This window comes from Pteropus medius, unplaced genomic scaffold, assembly GCF_902729225.1.
Source record: "Pteropus medius unplaced genomic scaffold, Ma_sr-lr_union100, whole genome shotgun sequence".
Classification (NCBI taxonomy): Eukaryota; Metazoa; Chordata; class Mammalia; order Chiroptera; family Pteropodidae; genus Pteropus; species Pteropus medius.
In genome coordinates, this window is record NW_024355205.1 from 19,841,321 (window position 1) to 19,861,466 (window position 20,146).

Sequence of the window (20,146 nt, forward strand, 5' to 3'; positions counted from 1 at the left end):
GCATGAGGGCAGTGGATGCCTGAGGGCTTATTAAGAGAGTTTACCAAGAGGTGAGAAGTTTCCCAAGACAAACAGCATGCTTTGCACTTTGGCTAAGGTCCCTAGGGCAGTGCGCATTCTTGATATCTGCTCTGTTACATTTAATCACAGTGATACTGTTTGTGAGATCAGAGGTACCACATTCTCTGAAAGGACAGCTAAAGGTTATGGGTTTATACCTGCATATCCGTTCGGTTTTATGTCCCGCTGGTTTTGCTTATAAACTAAAATGTGTCATATTTTAGACCTTTCGTTCAAAAGGCTAATTGTGTTAATCATACTTTTAGCAGACTTGAGATTTTAACCCTAAAACCTCATCAGCATTCCATATGTTATGTTTCACACAAGCCTTGTGAAGTATGGACCAGATACGGCAGAGCTGTAACAGGCTTTTCCTTCTCACTACTGAGCATTTCAGACTTCTTCTGAAGATTATAAATTTGAAATATAATATGTTTCATGGTGTAGGGAATGCCGTGGTGAAAGGTCTGGCCAGACGAGAGTGCAGGTCTGTTTGCCATCAATGGTTTTTTTCCTGAGAGTTCTACATTCCATTTCAGTAACTTTTATCTCTATCTTCAAGTTTTAACAAAAAAGTTATTAGAACGTACATAGTGTGATAGGAGATCAAATTCAGTTTATATGACCATGATTGTTTTGTTTTAGTTTCCAGAAAATTGCAATAACTGTAAACATTTAAGAAGTTAATGTCTCGTGAACCCAAAACAGATACTTTAGATAGAAAGTGGAGAAACCATAGTAAAATTCATTATGATTATATTCAAGATAAAGAAACTTGTATTAATTTCCTAGGGCTGCTATTTTAAAGTACCATAATCTGGGTAGTTTTAATCAACAGAAATATATTCTTTCACAGTTCTGGAGACTAGAAGTTTGACATCAAAGTGTCAGCCCACCCTGCTCCCTCTGAATTCTTTGTCCCATGCCTTCTTGTTAGCTTCTGGTAGTTGCTAGCCATTCTTGGTGGGTCCTTCGTTTGTAGAGGCATCACTCCATTCTCTGCCTCCATTGTCACATGACAATTCCCTGGGAATTTGAATCTTCATATGGCTGTCATCACTCTGTGTGTGTCTGTTACTAAGTTTCTTCTCTTATACTAGTCATACTGGTTTAAGGACACACCCTATTCCAATATGACCTGATCTTAATTTTCTTAATTTCTTCTGTAATGATCTTATTTCCTAATAAGTTCGCATTCATAGGTACCAGAGATTACGACTTGAGCATGCCCTTTTGGGGGACACAGTTCAACCCACAAAAATTCAACATAGGAATAAATGAGAAGACAAACATATTCTTAAGTCACGATAAAGGAACAAATATTCTAATTAAGAAAATCACTTAACTACAATGTTAAATTATTTATTTATCATGTTATACTCAAGTCTGTTAATGAAAGTATGAAATGACTGAAAAATATTCTGTTCTTCAGAACCTGGTCTCTTCCTGTACTTGAATTTGTATGTCTTCCATACACTTCAAACTTTTTAAAAAATCTATAAACATCTATATTTTCTATGTAATTCAAGACTTCCGCTTTACTTAACATTAAATATTCAACTCAATACTTTTCTCACTTAGCAATGCTTACTCAATACCAAGGACTTTGTGGATTACTAGGATGGAAAGAAGGAAGAATAGCCTTTATTCTTAAGATAATTCTTTATTGGTTGACTTTGAAGCATAATTATAAGAAGCACATGCATAGGAACTTGATATAAATGGTATAAATTGGGGTTTTATCTCAGAAAATATCTATCTGAAAACTTTTTATTAGATTTTCTCACTTATCATCATGATGCCCTAAACATATTTTTCCTATAGAAAAAGAAATAAGTGAAAGGATTTTTTTATTTAGTAACTCTGGCATGGTCTCACCAAATTGTAAACAATTAAGCCATTGTTAGCAAGTATTGAGGTAGAATATACTGTTATTGTTTTATGTGGTCATCCAACATTATGTTATGAAGACTATAGCATAAAAAATCTATTTCTTAGTACAGAAAAAGTAGAAGAAAAAGAAGTATATTTTAGGAAAGATTTCCAAGTTCAAATACAGAGTTTGAGATTTAGCTTGAGTAAGAAAAGCCTCTCTACTGAGTTTTTTTTTTTAATTTATTTTTATTTTACTTTTTCCAGCTTTATTAAGGTATGATTGACAAATTAAAAATTGTATATATTTAAGGTGTACAATGTGGTGTTCAGATATAAGTATAACTCGTATAGTGATTACCACACTCAATCAAGCTAATTACCATTTCCATCACCTTACATAGTTACCTTTGTGTGTGTGTGTGTTAGAAACATTTAGGATCTACTACCTTAGTGAATTTCAAATATAAAATGCATTACTATGAGCTATAGTCACCATACTATACATTGGATCTCTAGAACTTATTCATGTTATAACTGAAAGTTTATACCCTTAGATCAACATCTCTCCATTTTCCCCAACTCCCAGTCTCTGGCAACCACCATTGTATTTTGTTTTTCTAAGTTTGACTTTTTTAGATTCCACATATACGTGAAATCACATAGTATGTCTTTGCGTGTCTGGCTTATTTCACTTAGCATAGTATCCTCCAAATTCATGCATGTTATAACAAATGGTAGGATTTTTTTTTTTAAAGGCTGAATAATATTCTATTGTGTGTATATTTCTTTATTCATTCATCCATCAAGAGACACTTAGTTTTGATTCAACTCTTAGTTAGACAGCATGTCTTTTGCAATTTTCTCAAGAATAATATAATCTTTTAGTTTTTGATCATTTAAGATATATTTTTGTTGCCTTTACACATAAAGAATTTTTGCTAGCCTATTAGTTATAATACTTTCCATGCCTTGTAAAAGAAACATAAACTCAAACTGGCTTAAACAATAATGAAATTTACTGGTTCAGATTACTGAAAACACTTATAGGTAGGGTAGGATTAAATTTATATTTTAATAATATCATCAAGGTCCTAGTTATCTTCTCTCTAATCTTTGTCTTCTATGGTGTCAGTTTTTTCCCCAAAGCTTGGTCTTTTCATAGTTACAAAATAGTAACTCCCAGGTATACATGCCTCCTTATGCATGAAAGACTGATCAGTTATGGTCATGTGCTCCAGACCACTATAAACCAATTATCTGTGGTTAGAGGAATGCAGAGCATAGATTGGCTTATGTCTGGTTTTCCCCCAGTTCGATTAGCTTGAGGCGATTATAGTTCACTTGAGATCTCTATGTCGAATCTAAATCCTTTTATTCAAAAATTAATTTAACTCAATGTTATATAGATATTGTCAATTTTTTATATTGAAGAGAAATAATGTGAACACCCCATTTTTATTCCTATATGGATAAACAAATACACACATACATACATACACACTTTTTCTATTTTGATACTGGTAATAATTGCCCTTTAAAATTGTAATTATAACTTTTTCTTTGTAAAGTGATCTAGGTCTGCATTTTCCTCCATCAGTTTTGCCAAGCCCATGGTGAACTATTTCATTTGGAATTAGGATTGAGAAAGTTCTATTCTCTGTCTTTGATATATGAATTTTTAAATTTGTTCTGATACTCTAGGAATATTAATTATCCATGGAATATCTTTTCATTTTTAATTCTATTGATCAGTTGCTTTCATAATTTTTTTCTCTTTTTCTGGAACAAAATAAATCTCTTTGATCTACCCATTAACATCTTTTATTTATTTATTTTTGTTGAGAACTTTTTTCTTCGATTACATTTTTATATTCCATGTTTTTCAACCTTTACGAAACAGTCAATCAGGTCTGAGTACAGTAAGGAAAAAAAAAAAGAAGCTAAGGAGGGAATCTTGAGTAGCACTTACATTTAAAGATTAAAAACAAAATTAGATATATGTGAAGAAAACAATCTAGGGGAAACAGTGTCACGGAAACCAAGGAGTACTTTTATTATTTTAATATATATTTCACAGGAATTGCTTTCTGGATATTACTTCCACTCTTATGATAATATTAGTAACATACCCATGAAGTATTTAATCCTTTTCTTTTCTATTTAAAATATTTTCTAGTATCCATTTTACAAACTTAACCTCAGAACAATTTTACATTTACAGAATTATTGTAAAGATTGTACAAAGATTTTCTATATACCCCACATCCAGTTTCTAGTTATGTTAGTGTGATAGATTTGTCATCATTAGTCAAACGTAACTGATATATTATTACAAACTAAAATCCAGAATTTATTCAGATTTTCTTAGGTTTTCCCTAAGCCCTCTTTTTTTCACTTTGGTGGTTATTCCAGGATCCCATCCAGGATATATTACATTAATAGTCACATCTCTTTAAACTGTTCTTGGTTGTAACAGTTTCTCAGTCCTTCCTTGTTTCTAATGACCTTGACGATTTTGAGGTTTACTGGTCAATTTTTTCTGTAGATTATCTCTCAGTTGGATACATCTAATACTTTTCTTATGCCTAGACAGGAGTAATGCATTTTGGGGAGGAAAACCATAAAAGTAATTTGCCATTCTCATCACATAGTATCAAAGTTGAACACTACTGAAGTAACATCACTGTATTAGAACCCAATACAGGTGCTAGATATGCTCATTTATACTGGAGTCTTTGTGTCCTAGACTCAGATGACAGAGCAAAAACATGTAGGTATTTATATTACCTTTTTTTGTTTCAACAGTTGTTTGTAGTTTTCCATTTATATGTATTGTACGTATTTTGTTAGATTTATACCTAAGTATTTACTCTTTGGATACTATTATGAATGTTATTTTTTAAATTTCAAATTCCAATTTTTTTTATTACAGATAAAGAAGAAAGCAATTGGCTTTTTAAAACATGTTTTAATGTGCTTTTTACTAGTGCTATTGAAATGTAATTGACATATAACATTGTGTAAATATAATGTGTACAACATGTTTATTTGAAATATATTGCAATATGATTACCACCATAGTGTTAGCCAAAACCTCCATCACATCACATAATTACCATTTTTGTGTATGTGTGTGGCAAGAACATTTGAGATTTACTCTCTAAGCAATTTTCATGTGTACAATATAGTGAGGTTTACTACAATCATAATGCTGTTCACTAGAACCCGAGAACTTATTCATCTTCTAACTGGCAATTGGCTTTTGTATGTTACATCCTGAAATCTTGCTATAGTCGCTTTATTTTTTTTTTAATTTTTTGAGATTTTTCTATATAGTCAGTCCCATCATCTATGAATAGAGATAGTTTTATTTATTCTTTTCCAAGATTTATATTTATTCTGTGTCTTCTGTGTCAATTAGTATGATCATATGATTTTCCTTTTTTAGCCTGTCGATATGATGTATTAAATTGATTAATTTTCAAATGTGGAACCAACCTTGGATATATAGAATAAATACCACTTGGTCGTAGTGTATAATTGTTTTCATATGCTATTGAATTGATGTTAATATTTTACTGAGGTTTGTTTTATCTGTTTATATGAGAGATATGTCTGTAATTTTCCTTTCTTGAACCTACTTTTGTCATTAGAGTAATGCTAGCTTCGTTGAGTGAATTAGGTAAGGTTCCTCTGCTTTTATTTTTGGAAGAGATTACAGAGAATTGATATCACTTCTTTCTTACATAGTAGAAATCACCTGCGAAACCATTTGGGTCTGGTCATTTCTTTGGGGAAAGGTTATTAATTGTTAATTCAATTCATTTATAGATATTGGGCTATTCATGTTATATATTTCCCCTTGTGTGTATTTAGATTGTTCATAATCCTTCTGAAACTGTAACATATACTTAAAATTAATAAAAATGCCTACAGATTTATAGATCAGAAAATTGAGTGAAGCAGGGAATGTTTTTTTGAAAAAATATAGTGTGAATGTGAAGTCATTTTTGAAATTTTAATCTGTCTAATAAGAATAGGTAATCTTCTTTCCATTACTTAAATGCACTGTAGTTTTGTGTGTTTATTTGTTTGTTTGTTTGTTTGTATGGTATGTGTCTGTGGGCACCTCCATTTGCTATTCCAGTTAAGAAGTTAAAAAAAAAATTCTTTCTCTTTGTCTCTTTCATATGTTGTATTATGTTTTATTTTACATGTCAGCATATGATCTTTATGGGGAATATTAATCATTTAAGATCATTTTTGTTATAATAATTTGTATGTTCTATGATTACATTCAATTTACATTTAACATTTATTTTAATAGTTACTCCATGTTTTATAAGTTGTCTTATTAGGCAACAGGTATTCAGAGTAGAGTGTTATCATTAGCATATCTTACTTAAATAAAAGCTACTGTAATGTGGTTTGCAATTTACTTTGGAATAGTAATGGACTTTTGTGCACAATGATTATGCCTTGGATTTTATTTTAAAATGTTAGCATTTCAAGAAATATATGGCTTTTGGGGGTCTCAACTAGCATGAGAAATAATAAGAGAAATGTTAACAATAAAAGAAAAACTAAGAATCAGAATTTTACATAAGCAATGACATATTTAGGCACTTTATTTAATGACATCATGAAGCTGTAAAGAGACCAAAAAACGTCATTTTCCACGATAGTATCTTTCACAGTAACTTGTTTATTATAAGTAATTGGTAACTATCAATATAGTCATAACATTCTATTGCACTTACAAAACCGCTGGACAATGCCATCTCTGCTTTCTGAAGTATTCAACAAACATGGTGCCATTCTCTAGAACTGGCTGTTGGTTTTCAGTTTGCTAGCTAGACTTCTGAAACGTGAAATTTTGTTTTTTGTTTGTTTGTTTGTTTTATCCCACACGACACTTAGTTTGGTGCCCCACAGGAAGTTAGCATTAATTGAGAGGAGGGGTGAATCGAAGGATGAATGAATGCTTACATCCACATGTCAGCTGGTGGGAATTTCTGCTAGGTAAAACAGTATCTCATGGCAGTGGTAATTTCAATCACCTTTTCCTTTTGTCTTCTGGTCAGGTGTATTAGTTTGCTATTGGCTTCTTCCTTTTCCTTGTAGTAACTTTACATGGAGATCTTACTGATGGTTACATATAGGTTGATAACCTGAACAACAGAACAACTATCTCATCGTACTCACAGGTTCCACCCAACTTCTAGGGGAAGTGTTTGTACAAGTGTACACCAGGGAATAGGGGTCTTGGAGGCCATCTTAGAATTCTGCATACTGCAATAGCAATACCCTAAGCCATTTCTCACCTTCATGTTGCTGCTTCCAGCTTCATGGATGTGAAGCGTCCATCCCTTAACACTTTTGGCAAATATGGTTTACCTTGAGGATATTCTGATTAATCCATTTGACTTGTTTTATCTTTGATTTCCTTTGGTCTCATTTCATTTGCCTTTATCTATACTTTCTTGCAAGGCACCTGCATTTCTTTCCCTTTTTTGAGAATCTCTTCCCTTTGTAAAAGTTATTTGAACTCTCCCCTTATAAAAACTTAACCTTTTTTGTTTCCAACTCTTGATATGAAATTTTTATCTAGTGTCAGGCCTTGACTGTAAATTGTCCATGAATCAAAACCATGTTGCAAAATCAGAAGTTGACATACCATTTTTTTTATTGTCCTAAAGGAAAAGCTAAGCACTTATTTATTCCATAATTCTTTTCAAAGTCCATGCATATTACTTGTGCATATACAATTTTATTATGTACTAGACAATGGCTTAAGCACAATATTCCTGTTCAAAATATGAAAATGAGAATCATCATGGGAGAGTAGCAACTGTGTAATATTTGCTTTTATTCTTAACACCATGTATGGCTTTTATATAAAACTCTGGCATACATGTAGCTTTTCTTCTTTTCTGGAAAATGTGAATATTGTATACTTCCTTCATAAATTATATGCTTTCTTGGAGAAAATCAAACACCTGAGTACAGAAACAAATTGTGTTCCAAAATAAGATAATTTTTCACTCCTTTGTTTAGACATTGTGTTAGTTTGCTCAGGCCGCCACAACACATACCACAGACTGGAGAGCTTAAAGAACAGAAATTTATTTTCTCACAATTCTGGCAGCTAGAAGTCCAAGATCAAGGTGCTAGCAGGGTTGCTTTTGCTCGAACTGCTCTCCTTGGCTACAAATGGCTCCTTCTCCCTGTGTTTTCACATGATCTTCCCTCCTAGTGGATCTCTGTTCTAACTCCTTTCGGTAAGGACACTAGTTATATTGAATTTGGGCCCACCCTAATGACCTCATTTAACTAAATTATCTCTTTGAATGTTCTGTCTCCAAATACAACACGTAGTGAGACACTAGGAGTTAGGAATTCAATATATGAATTTGGGAGGAGTGGAATACAATTCAGCCCATAACACTCGTGAGGTGAACTAAAACTACTTTGTGCACAGTATCTAATGAGAAGAGAAAACTGCAGAACGCAGTGTAAGAGAAGTAATACTGAGATGAACAAATGTTACTATAGGACTGCCATTTTACAGCTACTGCAGAAGTAAATGTAGCAGTGTGATTGTGGGTGATAATATGCTTGGTAAATTATAATAGATCATTTAGAGAAACATGTTGAATATTTTCTTGGATTGAAAGAAAAGAACTAAAAAGAAACCATTTCTCAGCATTTTATTTGATTTCATAAGAATTTTGAGCATCAAAGCATACTCTGCTATGTAAGAAGCCAAGTCCAATGGGAATCTCTGGTTTTATACATGTATTACTTTCAGAATAAGGATAGTAACTCACCTGTTATACAGTATTATCTTGACATGCATTTTTAATGAATTGGGTCTTTTAGTTTATGTGTACCCATAAAACCTAATAGTTTGACCTCACTATAACCATCTTTGCTACTTTCGATTTGAGGTAATAACATTTTATTATAAAATTATAATTTTTGTAATTTAGAACTCTAGTTTCTAAGATAAGAAAACAGACATATCATTTGGGGGCAGCAATAGAAACAAAGTCAACTCTATTTAAAGCAGAAAAAACATCTTTTTAAAAAATTCCTGGGCATACTTTTCTAGTATTTTAGAAACATTTCTTTTTTGCTCATCTTCTAAGTACAGTATGAACCAAATTAGTTATGTTAAAAACAAAAAGAATCTTATTGAGTGTTTGCCCTAAATGAAGAGACATCTTTCTACCCCCGATGCAACAACAGAAACTAAAATCTGTACGTGAAAAGATGCTGTCTTCTCCTACCATCACCATTGTTGTCTATAATTAGGAATTTACTCAAGAGTAAGAATAACTTGCCTGCAGTCTATGTTATTACAGTCCTCCTGACTTCTTTCTCTTTTCCACATGTTGAATAACTTACTGATTTATTATCTTCACATATGCAGTGTTTGGGTCCTATCTAGTGTGCAATAGATCTTAGTTATAGGATCTCTTCTCCTTGCTATATCAGATAATTTTGATAATTACTTAAATTATACCTTCTTTTCTAATTTCTTTTTAGTTTCCTTTTTACTTTATAGACTACCAATGGGCAAATTCTAATGTTTTACAATTCAAGATATGATTTTTACATTCAGCCTAGTAACTAAATAAGCTATAAATTTAAGAAAGATAAATTTGACCACTTGGTACTTTTTCATATAAGAAAAACAAACTACTTATGTGCTTAGGTGTTGTCTCTGGAGGAACTTTCCAGATCATTAAGCAGTCAGAACTGACTCTGAGAATGATGTGAGTCCCTCTGGTCCTAAGATGCCAACTTTCTACCTTGTTAGGGTTGAAGAAGTCTGGGTAGGGGCGAATGGATACCATCTTTGTTCTTGGAGGTGCATAGTAGGGAACTTGTTATTGCTACACGCAAACGTTATTTTAATGTAGATTTGAACACATCAGAAGAGCTTAGGTTAGAATTTCAAAGAAATATATGAATCCTAGTTACTTTCAAATCTCCATTCTCTTTCATGATATAAAATATCACTCTTCCTTAAAAGGATCATAAAATTATCCCAAATTACCAGATCTAAATGCCGAACAACAAACAGTCCATATTTACCACAAGAAATAGGGTTAAAATTTATTCTCCAATGACAAATCCCAACCCGGAACAGATTTCAGCCAGGCAGCTAGCAGAGCTTGCCGGGTGAACTGCACAGGCCATGATGGGTGCAGAGCTCAGAGCCGGAAAGCAAACAGCTGCTGTAGCCTGATTTGAGTTAAAATAGTGTGAGTGTTTAGTCTGGCGCACGGCTTCAGGGGAGATTGGCAGCTGGGTCAAACAAAGTCCTTCCATTGGCTCTCTTCCCAGGCAGCTTCTGCTAGTATTTAGGTACTAGTGCAGTGTAGGGCCCTTTTCTCAGGCAAAACCTAACATCTGACCGCACCCTCTTTGCTTTAAAAAAAAAAAAAAGAAGAAAAAAAAAAACCTTTTTCCTTCTTTCGTTACGATAAATTCTCCAATAGACAACCTCTCCCACTAATTGTGTATTAGCAATGTATTTTATCTTGAGAGCTGACGCACTGGGCTCCCAACGTGGTGTGGAAAGCTGCCTGTTACAGTGCTGGATTCATAAAAGGGCCTTTATGGTTTGTGAAAGAATATCTGTGTGCTTAGGCAGGAACTTTTTGATCTGCAGAAAAGCCGGAAGACATCTAGGTAAGGCTACCTATCAAATCTACTTTTTTGGGGAAAAGTTGGGCAGTGAGAATGATTCCTCATAACCGACATGAGTTTGGAGTATGCGTGTTCACTTTTTTAGAAGTTTAAAAGGTACTGACTATTGTTTGCTTATTTTTTATTTGTTTGTTTAAATCTTAAGAGAATGCTGTAGCCTGCATTTTTTACGATTTTGTTTTCTAGTATTGAATGGATTATAGTGGATCTAGAGTTTTATTATATAGCAAAATCTTTGTGAACGGCCTCAGAAAGAAAGTGTATTTAGAAGGGAAATTGACAAGTTTTAAAGAGTAATTGTACAATCATTTGAGGACAGAGGAACACTGCATTAGACTAACAAGGGTTTAATTACCAAAAAAAGTTTAATGTTGCTTTGGAAGGAATATTAAGTAAGTTGTCTTTGTCTCTTACTTTTTAATTTTAGTCACTGATTTAGCCTGTTGGGTCACATTTTTTGTTAGTGCTGAAGGCTGCCATGAATCCCTAATGAGGCCCCTTTGCACATGATTTTGGCACTTGGCCAAAATCAACTTCCCAGCGGCAAGCTTTCTCTAAAGAACCTGGAGCAATTTTTTTTTTTTTTTTGATTAGAAATCATGTCTGAAAACTGCCACAACCAGTTGTATAGGTATGTCAAAATGACTTTATACAATAAATACGAAACAAGCATTTAAAAATTTTTTCCGTATATCGTAGCTTTTATCATTATAAATTCCTGCTTGTGGTCACCTAAAATATGTCAGGATAAGAACAATCTTAAAGAAGAAGATTTACTGAAATTTTTGTTTTTCTCAGCACAACAGAGTAGGGATGGTCATCTCATTGAGACATACACAGTACGAAAGGGTTATTCAAAACACTGAGGATAAGTAACAGATGAATTCTTAAAACTGTTAATCTCTGTAAGTAATACTCAGTGAACAGTAAGTAATGAAGTTTTCTAGAAGTTGGTTGTACGTACAATTAAGCTTAACATTTTTTAATTGGGATTTTTATATGTTTTAAATACCATGGTGTTTGAGATTCTAAATCTGTTAACATTTTTTATGAAATTATATAAAATTATAAAATTTATTAATACCTTGATATTATTTTTAAGAAATGTTTTAATAGAAATGTTCGGTATATAAACATGACTGAATAACTTTAAGTAATTGTCTTTAATTGCTGTTTTGCAATAAAAAGATTTTTCATGAAAGAAATGCTGAAGCTCAAAGGCACTTGCACCCAATTTTTAGAGCTGTTAATTTTACTCTAACTGAATTTTGTCACGTAAGCCGATACGTTAGTTTATACTCCAGTATTTTAAGAGTTAAATTCACAAGTTGCTTTGAAATACTATAGTAACCAGATATTAACAACCTCAGATTTAAGTAGCCATTTTCAGCAGTACCTTTAGACTATGTATTAAAAATAGACACATTGCAGAGTAAGCAGAAAAGTAGGATCTCTGTTGCTCTGGAGTTTTTTTGTTTTTTTAAGAAATCTTATTATCATTATTCTAAATACTGCATTGCCTTATATTTTAGTCTATAATAATCTAGACTGAAACTTTATTTTTTACTTTGAAATAGACATGTTTCTTTTTAACATATTGATAAGAACATGATTTATTCTCTTTTAAAGAAGCGTGATTTAGAGCAGTCTTAGTAGGTATGTTTTTCATGTTTATCACTATGTTTATCTTCCCTTTATTATTACACAGTGTAAAATGTTGCTAATTTTAGGTCATAGAAAAAGTGAAAATTAATGTTAAATAAACTTTAGCATTAAAAATGCAGCTTGATTTCCTTCAGATCAATTTAGGTATATGTATAACTTATGTATAGATAAAATATTTTTTGGTATTGTTGTGGACTGAAATATGATACTGTGTATCCTTTGCTATTAGTTGCATTGAGACATGGAGTGTTTGAAATTATCATATCAGTCAACGTTAAAATACATAGATGTTACAAACTGGGAAAGAGTAAATACATCTGCTCCTTACCAAAATTTACCTGGATAAGTTTTATATATCTAGTGAATTCACAGTTGAATTATCATTTAATGTAAACTTTGGTATTTTTAAAAAATGATAATATATAAGGTAAATATTTCAAAATTTGGATAAAAACGGGAACATTTTATCATTTACTGTTATCATACAGGTGCAGGAAAAATAAGATAGCTTGTCTTATTCAGCATAGTTCTTGCGTAAAATATTATTTTCAAATTCTATTTTCATTTTAATCTTAGCTCCCATACATATAATGTCATGTGTTTTCATTTTAGATTATTTTTAATCAGTTATTTTACTTATTTGAAATTGGCCGAACATTTCTCTACAATACACTGAGAGATGTTTAACTGGAAATTTTAGGTTTTTGTTTTTGTTATTTTGTTTTCATTTTTTGTGTGTTTTGATTGTTTGATTAATTAGACACCATAGCAAAGTTAATGGTATAAAAAGTAGAACTTCTAGAATATACAGATATGTTAGTTTGTAAGTTTAGAAGAAACTTACTTGTTGACAATTATTAATAAATACTTTTGAGTTGAGGTAGAAACAAGTATTGAGAAAAATTTATGTTGTGCTCTTTACTGAAAAAGCTAAGAAATTTACTTTCTTTTGCTGTAGCTATGAATTACAATTGAATATTTCAATAGTGTTGACTTTTTGGCAGAATTATTAGCTAATTTTCTTTGGGACCATAAATGTAAAACATTGATTACGTTTTCTTCATAGAATCGACATTTTAAAAACAATATTCTAATGCAATTACTTTAAAAAGAAAAATATTTCAATATGTTTGTTAAATGTATTCTATTTGTGAAGAAGACCTTGAAGAATTTGCTTCATTTATCATTTTTCCCATCCTTTATAAATATTAAAACCTATTCTACTTTATAGTGTGGAAACTTCACTCTTTAGAAAAGGTGGATTTATAGTGTCAATTTAGATTATGAGTCTTTACCATATTAAGTGTGACAGAGTTTTTGTTTCAGTTATGCAACAGGCACATAACATGGTTCACCCCCAATTAAAAGATATATTAAATAATTACTGTAAATGTTAATTCTGTATTTAAAAGAAAGCTTTATAACAGCAGTATTTTATCTACAATTTTTAAAACTTGAGAAGTGTTTACAACAGGGCATTTTTGATGAGTGTTTCATCATTTAAATGAAGTGCTTTGTTCTAAATGGTCTACATTCCAGCAATGAGATAAATGTATGGATGGCTACATTAGATTGAACATAATTATTGAATTTTGGCACAACTTCAGTGACCTCTGCCATAAAAGATTAGCATATGTGGGATGATGGTGGATTTGCAGTCACAGTAGATAAGTGAAGCACGTGAGGCACCAACCTTTGTTGTTTGGGAGAAAGTATGCGCTAAAATAAAAGGAGATACTTTTCATGTAAACTGCTGATAATAACAGTTTGTCATTTCATTAATACAACAAATCTGGGACATTAAAAAATTAATTACAGTTTGTAATACATTTGCAAGACTTTTCTTACAGAAATAACTGCAGTATCTCATTCTTTTATGAGATGAACAACTGTTATATTTCCAAGCAGCCAACAGGTAACTATAAATTAGGTGACCAAGTAATTTTTTAAATGTTATGCTTTGAATAAAATACAATTAACATTAAATAAAAGAATAATGCTCTCTGATTTTAAGCCTTATTCGCATAAAAGAACATATGATTTTCACTTGTTGCAATTCTTTTACTTAATATTGATTTAATTTTGAAATTATCATAAAGCAAATATTGCTATTTGATACAGTTTTTAAACATGGTAATGTTTATTTTATAAGTAGCCTGACCTAATATATATTTAAACAATGGTGATTTATGTCAAGCTGTATATTCTCTTGGTCAAGTTCAGCAAAAGGCCCTCTTTTCTGGTGCTCGAATTTTTTTTCTAAAAACACTCTAAATTTTCTTTTGTTTGTGTTCAGGTATTTTTGTGTTCCTGAGTGTTTATCTACCTCCTGAGATATCTGTGAGCATTAGAATAGAAAGTGTAATAGTAGGATCTAAGTTTATTCTTATTCTATATTTCTCTGAATAAACAAAAATTTTGAGTTTCTTATTAAAAGCTAGTCTATATATGAATCAGTATAAATGATTACGTCAAATCTGATGATTTGGGTAATTTAAAGTACTGAACATTCAACATAAGTTAATGGTCATTTACATCTTTGTGTAGTAATTATAAATTTTTTATTATTATTGGTTTAAAATATTTACTAGTTTTTAGAAAAATCTGGAATATTATAATTTGCTTTGAAAACTATTAATATTTACTAATTTTATAATTGCCTCCACTTTGCTATTATTGAAATGTTATGTCATACCTCTCTTTAAAAATACCATGAGACTTGAGTGGTGCCTTACTTTCCATTTCTTCCACTAACGTAAGAGGTCAACATGTGTTGGGCAGGGGGTGCCTGAAAATAATTCAGAAAAATTTTCTCTCTGGCGATTACCAACTACTTTACTATTTGCAGAGATTTTGAAAGGAGTGATTGTATTTTTTGAACGTTTATATAAAGGTATCCATGGGCTTTCTGAAGACTTCAGTTAAAAAACTAAAATAGAGAATAAGATTGAGATTAATGACATGGTGCATTTTTATAGCAACTAATTACAACTTGCTATTCATACATAAACAACAGTCTGGAAAGGTAGACAGCAGGCGATGAGAGCAGCCTTCATTCACTCTTCACTTAAGAACTGCTGAGAAAGTGGTGGCAAAGAGGTGGTTTGGAGCCAGTCTGTATGAGCTATGGTGTTTTAGGCCCATGACATCATTTCCCATATTTAAATCTTCTAGTTTTGCTTCCGAGCCCCATATCTAATCTCATAGATGTTTGTAGAGAAAAGAGTTGCAACGGAACACACTCATTCTGGTTATTCTGGAAAGCCTATGAGTGGAATATCTTTGGCAGAGGCTGTGTTCTTTGGTTAGCGATTTTTTTTTTTTTAAATCACAGTTTGGGTAGGTCAGCTCAATCAGTTGGCCAAATCGGCTTAATAAGCCAGCTAACTCAGCCTTAGCAAGAATAATTAGTTTCATTCTTCCCTAAACCTGGGCACTTTCCTGAAGAATATGGACAGTTGGGCATAAAAGGTTGAGCTGCTAAAATTCTAATTTTGAGTTAATAAGCTGTGTTTTCTGTTCAAAATAGTATATATCAATATACATTTTATGTCTCAGATATTTAAACAATGGTAGAAGCAATTGTCCTGAGATTAAAGTTGTGGGATTAACTTTATTATAATTCTGTTTGAGAAGTCATCTGCGAATTACTTTTTAAAATCATTCCTTTTAAAATTTTTAGATTATATCCTTCATAAGGCCTAACGATTTAGATGTGAATTTTCTGTTGTTAGAGCAATTTTTGAAAATTATATGTATACTGCCATTGCTTGTTCTGTGGGATTCTAACTTGATCACATGTTCTTTCCTCTCCATTCCTAGGGCTCATTCATAAAGATTCTCTGGAGAGATATTTTTGCGTATGTGTCAAAAGCCAATTTTAGATATATTCAGGTAGCTTGGCATTAGAAAATGTTGATGCACAGAAAATTCCTACTAAAGTGTTACTTAGCTATTTCTGAAACTTTGATTGTCAGGAAATGAATCAACAAGGATATAGAAAGAAAGAATGGCTTGTAATTTTGGCAGATGAAACAGAGCAATAATCAGTTCAGAATATTTATAGAATGATAAAATTTTTCTACTGACATATTTCGATGCCAACAAATTTAATTTGGAAACTGCTATTTGTTACTAGAAGGCAGGAATTGATGTTGGTAATTAGTAGTTCAAAATGCCTGATATAAGACAAAGAGCTGATTTATTGAATGAATAAGTCTTAGATAAAATGTAAGCTATTAGACTACCTCATATTTGAAATTTGTTTTAACTTTCAATACCCAAATCATTAAATATGAATGTAATAGTATTCACACATTTTCCACTTCCAGAATTAGCCATGTCTACCTATGAAATTTGCTCTCTCTTCTTGTATAAGTAAATAACATGAATAATCAAATATCTTACAGTTTCCATTTCCATTTGCATCTTAAAGCCTACTCAAGATCAAACCTGCAGTCACTAAATTACATAAAAGTCTGGATTAATAGCAAAATGAGATTATGTAACCCAAAATGAAATTATATATAAAGCACAGGTGATTACTAGCATTTGTGCGGTCAGAAATACAAATTGCATTGCAGATAGAGTTTCTTTCTCACTTGAGAAAAGTGCAATTAAAAGTAATTTACAGATGTGCAAATGAACAGATGCTTTCTTCTAACTAAATTTCACAGAAATTAGCTAAATTATAATGGGTTTAAAAGTCACTACCTTGTAATGGTTTTTAAATTGGATTGGAAGCAGCATTACTAGGTTTACTAGATGAAGGGAATTAATACGTATGAGTACCTGGGACAATTTCTGTTTAGGTAGCAGCAGAATCATTAAGGTATTAGAAATTACAACCAGACCAAAACATATAGCAGATTTGAGAAAACTGATTATTAAGCATATAGATCCTCTATGTATTCTACATCGTTATGTCATTTATATTATAGACTCCCTGACAGCATGCAAAATGATTCAGCTATAGGTGGAAAAGTGGTGTATGTGTATGTACATGTTAACCATATGGGGTGTGTGTATATGTATTTGTATATGTGTTTGTGTATAAGAGATCTTCATATTTACCTAATGATCAGGAAAATATCAAGAGTAAGATGTAGGTAAATTGGTACATTGGTAAAAATAAGGAATACCGGTAAAGTTTTCTTCTGTATTGGATTATAGGAAATGAACATGAACCTACATTTTTGGAAAATCAGCCCTTAAAAAAAAATCCCTGTATTTTACTTGGAGCTACTTACATACTCAGTAAAGATAAACTACTGTCATAATATTTTTCCATTGGGTAAAGAAAGACTTGTTCTTGACCAAATTTCCTTGAGCTTGAGATAGACGTCTTTTCTTTGCAGCTAGGAATAACCAGGTTTTTTCTAAAACTCTGGAAAGGCATGTTGATGGCTAAAAGAAGAAGGAGAAGTGGAAATTGATGGATTGCATTGGACCAGGGAATTAAAGAGCTTTTACTCTGTGCAAGCACAAAGATTTATTATAATCTATCCAATAGTATTTCAAACAATAATTTACTAAGAGTATTACTAAAAAAATTTCAAAAATTTGACCTTGGAGCTAATTAGAAGATTGACTCATTGGTTACGAGTATGCTGAGAGAACCCTTTACTTATCCTGTCTAAAAGGTATCTTCCAGGGATTGGCTCCTGACATTGAGAGTGTTATACATGAACAGTCATTGATGCGGTGATTCAGATCCTGTACAGAGTCCTTCATGTATCTCATCTCAGTCCTTTAAAAAACCATCACAGTTGGTGATAATTATCCCTATTGCATAGATGGAAGGCTCCGCATGCTTAAATAATTTTCCCATAGTTCCAGGGCTAGTAAGTGTAGATATCAGGATATGAACTTACGTTAGTGGTATTTCTAACCCATGCTATTATCAGTGCACTACATATTTAATAATCTTGACCTTGAGAGTATGAAGAATATTAAATATAACCCTCTGATTTAAATATATTTTTTATTAACAATTGAAGAAACAGAGCCCTTAGAATACTAAAATCAACCATAGATGGAGAGTAGCAGAGAATATCAAGCCCTTTATATAATAGGTACTTTTAATATTTGAAGTATGTACTTTTAATGTAGTTCTAAGTTAAGCATTAGCTAGTGACCAATAAAACAGTTTATGTCATAAACAATTTTTCTCCAGAAAAAAAATGATAATATATATGGACAACAATTGCATGTCTACTGTGAGGCTCTTTTGCACATCAGTTGCTTAAAATATTAAAAGCTGTGAAATAGCACCTAGGGAGTAAACATCTCTTAGTCAGGAAGTTTCACTAGCTTGTTTTGTTAATATATATGTTATTATAACCAAAGAGCTACAAGAGTTGAAGAGGCATAGTGATTTTTCACTATAGCCACCGATACTATTCAATGCTCCCGAATAGTGCTCTGTGATGGCATATCACAGAAACAAACACTCAGAATCCTTCCTAAAGTGCTTCACTGTTTTGAAATATGTGCTTCCCACTAGAAGATGGTGCCTCTTTACTTTAAAATTCACAACGTGTCCATATCATATGCTTGTGTAGGAAAAACTTGAAATATATTATAAACCAATTGTTGGTAACTGTTTTAAAATTTAGATTTCTAACCTCTATTTTAAAAGAATGAGGATATGGGCATAAAATATGTTTTTTTAATTGTTTATTTTACTTCAATTAAGTTTCGTGTAATACTGGATATTATGATTCAAAATATCTTGATGAACACTGAAGAATTTTGTTCAAAATAACTTCTAACACTCAGATATTTAATTCATTGGTGTGATCATTAAATGAGCTGTGATCATTTAATGTTATTTCTTTAACACCTTTAATTTATACATGAGAAAATGGTGAAGTAGAGGGAGGAAAAATGTCCTTTTTGCTCATGGTAATAACACTAGTGCATGGAGAGTTAGCTTTGAATACAGATCTTCCTTCCAGTTTTGTATGCCTTCCTATACATGATTCTTAAGCATACAGCTGAACGAACATTTTACATATGAGTACATATATGTAATCATATGTTTATTATACCTGCAATCATCTCACAGATCAAGATATAGAAATTCCCAGCACCCAGAAGACTGCCTCACATCAAACTGATGTCTATCACCATAGATTAGGTTTACTAGTTTCTTATTTTATATAAATAGAATCACACAACATGTATGCATTTTCGTCTGGCTTATGATACTCAATGTTTTGTCCTTGTGATTGCCCCATTTTGCATATGTCAGTAGGTCATTCTTTTTTATTGCTATGTGTTTTTTCTTTAAGTTTAGCACAGTTTATTTATCCATTCTACACTTTTAGGTTGCTTCCAGTTGTCTTTTACATAATTTTAGAAATTATGTAAATCTGGTGGCAGAAAGATAGAAAAAATATTAAATGAAGTTACTTAGATATTATTAACCACCTCATCTATTGAGTTATTGTTGAGTTATTGAGTGCATCCCTCAAGCGCTAATTAATATATTTATTGCAGTGGCTGTATTGATAAAGTCTGGACTTGTCATCTGGGTATTATTTATACTTGCTAATAAGTAACTGCTTTAAATAAAGTAAATAATATTAAAGCAGTGTATTAAAATGTAGTTTACAAAGCCCTTTCACATAATATACACGTTAACTCTGGGAGGGAGAAGATAGCACACTCCTCTACCTCAAAGAGTGAAATAATTAGTATAGCTAGTAAACACCGAGCTATGACTTGTATTGGAATTTTTTTTTCCACTGTAAATTTGTCTTTTGTTACAACAAACTACATCTCTATGAAGAATGGAACCTCGTTTAAGAGGTACAGAGTG

The 20,146-nt window shown here is 31.8% G+C and overlaps 1 long non-coding RNA gene across 18 annotated transcripts in view; it reads left to right on the plus strand.

The window, feature by feature from the left end:
• The window catches only part of LOC120598611 (uncharacterized), a 380,220-nt gene that overhangs the window by 79,423 nt on the left and 280,651 nt on the right, over window positions 1-20,146 (plus strand). For 14 of the 18 annotated variants that reach the window (XR_005651648.1, XR_005651650.1, XR_005651647.1 and 11 more), the window contains exon 1: window positions 7,272-10,638. The exons of 1 other annotated variant lie outside the window; for it this stretch is intronic. This is a non-coding gene — a long non-coding RNA (uncharacterized LOC120598611). Of the gene's footprint in view, window positions 1-7,271; window positions 11,562-20,146 lie in introns of those variants that run through there. 3 more of the 18 variants (XR_005651652.1, XR_005651657.1, XR_005651660.1) reach the window with 3 other exon arrangements.